The sequence below is a fragment of the Belonocnema kinseyi genome, chromosome 6, assembly GCF_010883055.1.
Source record: "Belonocnema kinseyi isolate 2016_QV_RU_SX_M_011 chromosome 6, B_treatae_v1, whole genome shotgun sequence".
NCBI lineage: Eukaryota > Metazoa > Arthropoda > Insecta > Hymenoptera > Cynipidae > Belonocnema > Belonocnema kinseyi.
Window position 1 is genome coordinate 129,376,036 of NC_046662.1, and position 5,641 is coordinate 129,381,676.

Here is a 5,641-nt window from a genome sequence, read left to right on the forward strand (position 1 = left end):
GCAATACGCAATGCAGTAAATATTACAAATAACTGAGATCGAAGATAGAAACAAACGCAACTTCTACGCAAAATTGCAAAATGACAATACGAAAAAATTGTATACGAAAATCAGGACAGGCCTATAATGATTTTCCTAGAATGAAAATCCTATCTTTTTTTCGCGATCATCTGAATTTTATTATACTAAATCATTATATCATTATCTATCATCATTCAGTATGGCAGCTGGCAGCTAACACAACGTGTGTCATCTCCCTCCAGTTTCCATAACACTTTTTGCCTATTTAAATCTATTTCTTGTACCGGGAAACCGTATTTTTATGTTCATTGAACATTGACGTGAGTGAATGATGTTTTTTACGCATTTTTGCCCGGTTGAAACAGTGTGATAGACCCAGAAAAGAAAGACTAACTTGAAAACGACGCGTGGTGGAAAGTGCCTTTACTTCCTTTATTTGTGAATTTCTGCTGGTCTTTAAGACAAAATGTGTACCAATAACAAAAACTCCTTGGTCATAACGAACGTACAAGCAAGTTTGTCTTAGGATGAAGGTCATATTTGCATCGTATGTAAAGAAAAGGTCGTGAAACCCGTTTTTTTCCCTGGATGTCAAACACCGTACCATCCTGGCTGCTCCAAAAAACTACAATGATTCTTGATCTAGGTTATAAAAAATGCTGCGGTCCACCTACGTCTCCAGGTTCCTATGCTAATCTTGATATCCAAGCAATGATACGAGCTGAAAATGGCAACATCAAGAAAACCATATTAATTGACATAGGTAAAGTAAACATAGCAGTATCGAAACTCTCTGAGGATATAAAGTTGTTTAACAACAGACTGACAACTTGCGAGGATAACGTCACCGAGAACGCTCGAAGGATGGACGACCTAGAGGTAAAAGTCCTTGAACTCCAGGAACGAAACGACAATCTAATGGGTCTCGAATTCACACAGCCGTCCTGCATTATAGGTGTGTTTGAAGATCGTACTGAACGAAAAAATAATTTGATTCTTTTTGGTCTCCCTGAAGCCCCTCCGACCATGCCAGCTCCTAACGCACAAAAAGTGACTTCGCAAAATCAAGATAAGATCAATCTTTATAAAATTTTCCATGAAATCCTGAAAAATAAAATCGACATTAAAGATCTTAAAATATGGCGAATGGGGAAATTTTCGCAGACACTACCTGGAGTAAGACCAGTCAAGGAAATTTTCAAGACAACCGAAACGGCAGCACTCGTCCGAAAAACATTTGTGAATATAAAGCTGGCCCCACAACCGCCAGAAAAAATAAAAAATCTGTCCATTTCGATCGACCGCACCCAAATGCAACAAGAGGAATACAGGCGGGCCAAAAGGAACTTACAACCAGAAGCAACTCAGGAGAAAAACCTACGAATTCAAAATCGACGGGGTATCCCGACAGCAGTCCAGATCGAAACAGCGCAAGATCGAGTCAACAATCAATAGTAAGACATTGTAATACGGTAACTATAGACGATTTTTACCAGAATGTACGAGGACTCAATACTAAACTTAACATTGTCTCAAATTTCCCCGATATAGGTTTATACGATTTTATAGCTATAATAGAGTCCTGGTTAAATCTAACGTTAGTTCCCAAGAAATTTTCTTCGGTAACCCCCTAGATATATTTAGGGACTACCGTGAAGGCTACAGAGGTGGTGGAGTTCTTGTAGGAGTTAAGCCTGAACTGCATGCAACCAACATTGACTTATCTCTTACCCGCGACCTTGATGTAAATATAAACATCTTTGGGCTAAAAATTATCAAACACACTAACCCCTTGATTCTAATTGTACTTTCCCCCCCCCCCCCCCCAAGTCAATAATAATCATTCTCTACTTTCCTTGATAACCTTCAGGACCTCCACAACCTTCGGTGCCCAAACATCATGATTGTCGGCGACTTTAATACCCCTCGTTTTATAGATAATGAATTGGTAATTACAATGGATCTAGCCTTTTTGATAAAATTTTGAAATCCCTTAACCTCAAACAGAAAAATGCAATTCTGAACAAAAACAACCAATGTCTTGATCTTGTTCTAACGAACTCCCCCTGTCACGTTACTCAAGCATCTTTTCCAATCGTCCCTTTAGACAGTTACCATCCACCACTGGCCATCGATATGACAATTATAAACACAAAACACACGTACTACCCAAGCCCTGAGCCTAATTACAAGGTTCTAAAATACAATTTCAAAAAAGCGAACCTGTCGTCATTGCATATGGGCCTACTAAATATAGACTGGTCCCCGTTAAAACTAATTGTCAATGTTGAGGATGCTTACTTAAACTTTATAACCATTATTAACCTACTTGTACATGATTCTGTCTCAAATTTCAAACCAAAAAAATACAATCAGCCAAAGTTTCCACCATGGTTTTCACAAGGAGTAATAAACGATATCACAGTTTAAAAAATTTTCCTCAAAAGGAACAAAGTTAACGGCTCAACGTACTATGATGATAAAATCGAAATTCTTTCAAACAATATAAAAAAGCTAATAAAAATTAATCACCAATCTTACATCAATAACATTGAGAGAGACATAAAGTCTAATCCTAAAAGCTTTTGGAAAGTTGTAAACACATCGAACTTAGTGTACATTACCTAAACTAATGAAATATAACTCATCTGTCCTATCTGACCCTCAGGCTATTGTAAACGCGTTTGCGTCCCATTTTTCAATCGTATATCAAAACACTGGGATACCTATGGACCATTCGAACGACCAATGCCAATACTTTTGTCAAGGCACCTACCAACTATCATGCGAACAAGTAGCAAAAGTGGCGAAATCTCTCAAACCCTCTCAAACAGTAGGCATCGACCAGATTCCTAGTTTCCTCATGAAGGATTGTTCATCTGTGTTATCCAAACCAATGACCACGATTTTTAATCTTGCCCTTAGAACTGGCACTTTCCCTGCAGCATGGAAATCCGCCAAAATCTGTCCTGCCTATAAAGCCGGCGATAAATCTGATATTACAAATTACCGACCCATAAGCATTCTTTGCAATTTTGCCAAAGTTTTCGAATTTGCTATCGCATCCCTTTTTCAAACGGTTCTTAAGCCTATCCTCGCTGAACAACAACACGGGTGTGTGTAAAAAAGATCTACACTCACAAACCTTGTTTGTTTTACCCAATTTGTACATGAGGCTTTACAGAATAACTATCAAGTAGATGTCATTTATATGGATTTTTCAAAGGCTTTCGACAGAATAGATCATAAAATTCTGAATAGGAGAATGGAAAATATTGAAATCCCTAACAACCTAACGCGCCTACTACTAAATTATTTATCAAACAGGACAAATCAGGTTAAATATAGAGGATATCCGTTTTATCTTTATTCCTCCTTGTATGGCGTGCCCCAAGGATCAGCATTAGGTTCACCTCTGTTTGATAATTATGTTAATGACGTAGGAAATAACATAAATTCTCATTTCCTCAAATATGCAGATGATTTTAAAATCTTTAGGATTATAAAGCATCCTCTAGATCACCAGACACTCCAATCCGACTTGGATAGTCTCTTGAACTGGTGTGAAAATAATAACTTGCCTTTAAATATTAGTAAATGCAACGTTATGACGTTTGCCAGATTCGATAATCCGAATTTTTATGAATATTCGATAAATCACACGCTGTTGGAAAGAGTATTCACTACACGTAACCTGAGACTAATTTTCGACCCTAAATTATTATTTTCCGATCAAATTCAGGCAATGGTCTCGGCAGCCTCAAGGACACTAGGTTTTATAATTAGGTCGACAAAATACTTTCAAAACACCTACAGCATTACACTTTTGTATAATGCTATGGTACGATCTAGATTTGAATATGCGTCACTTATATGGAATCCTATCCACGCAAAGTACTCAGACCAAATAAAGGGTATCAAAAAAAAAAATTCATGAAGTACCTGGTGTACAAAATAGATACTTGCATCTTGTCTCTTTATGTTTAAGATCCTAGCTTCAGAAGTCGACGTACCCTGTATCCTCCAACAAATATTATTCCATGTACGCAGAACAGCGTCGCGTAACTACGTCCCCTTCATAGTACCGATTCCTAAATTTGTTGTTGGCCAGCGTGCACCTATTTATACTATGTGTACTAACAGCAATAATCTCTTTAATTGTGATACGGTTGACATTGACCTTCCTACGTTAACAAAAACAAAACTTGTAAAAATTGTCAATGAATACATAAGTCATACCAGACATACGTGAAACATACTCGAGACAAAATTCTCTTATCAAATACGATCTCTTTAATTTTTATTTTTGTTGAACTGTGCTTCTTTTTTAAATATAAATCTAGTCATAGTCCTATATATAACGTTACCTTTGTTAAGTCAATCTGCGTTTTCACTATGTTATAAGAATTAGCACTAAAATAAATAATACAAATATATTAGAGGACTTAATGTAAAAGATAGATGAACTACAACGGAACAATTTATTTTAGACAACACATAATCTCATGCAGAAACATACAAAAATATCGATTCTGCAAAAATAAATTTTACACAGTAAAAGTCTGTAGAAACCCCTTATATTTTTAAACCCCTTTTGAATTCCTTTGAAATACTTGAAAGTTAGAAATAATTTAAAATCCCATGAAAATAAAATAAATTTGTTCCCTGAAGTTCTCTAGAAATCCCTTGGAATCCGTAGAAATCCCTTAAAAGAACATTCATTTTATTCCCAAAACTTCTATAGAAATTTGTATAAATCTCTTAAAATCAATGAAGTCGTAAAAATCCATTACAATAACTAGCAATCTTTGAAATATTTAACATACCGTAAATCTTTGGAAATAATTGGAGGTCTTGAATATAGAATGAGTTCTTTGCAATTCCTTAACATTTTTTTTAATCGCTTGAAATTCTTTGGAATCTTTTAAAATATACAAATACATGTATATAATTGTAAGAATCCTTTAAAATATGTATAAATCATCGAAAATCCCTTGAAAATACATTAAATTTATGCAGTAAAGTTTCCTTTAAAAAAAACAACCAGATCCCTAGAAATATTTGAAATAGCTCGAAATTTTTTGTTCCTTGGTAATTCAAGAAAATTCCATGAACTACTTCGAAATACCTTAATACCGAAATACCTTAACAATTTTTTTAAATTGTTCGGAAGCTTAAAATATGTCAAATATTTTATTATAAAAAAAAAAACATTTCTGTGGCGAAATGTTGTCACAGGCTTATACTGCCCAATATGTCGAAGGCATTTTTGGTTAGAGTTGGATTTTTATTTGATCATTTTGCACGGGGCTCTCCCGGTATATATCATCAGTCACGGACGCATTTTTATAATGCAATCAAGTGATCTGATGAGAGCAGTCTGCCCAGGCATATTGGACAAAGCCTGGTTTTTACCGCATCATTGACGGACTGGGTTGCAGTCAAGTACACGATGGGGGGACCTACAGCTTAAGGTGGGTTCCGAACTACCAGAACCTCGGTAAAGGTACCTTGAAAAATTTCCAGAGGTACCGGCTCAGGGATCGAACTACGGACCTCTGAGGTGAAGTCCAAGTGTCTAACCAACTATTATAATTATTAGAGCCTCGGTGGCTCAGTT

General features: G+C 36.0%; 1 protein-coding gene across 7 annotated transcripts in view; it reads right to left on the reverse strand.

Moving 5' to 3' along the window:
* LOC117174079 (ubiquitin domain-containing protein 1) overlaps positions 1–5,641 on the reverse strand; it is a 305,357-nt gene that overhangs the window by 283,603 nt on the left and 16,113 nt on the right. The window lies entirely within an intron of this gene.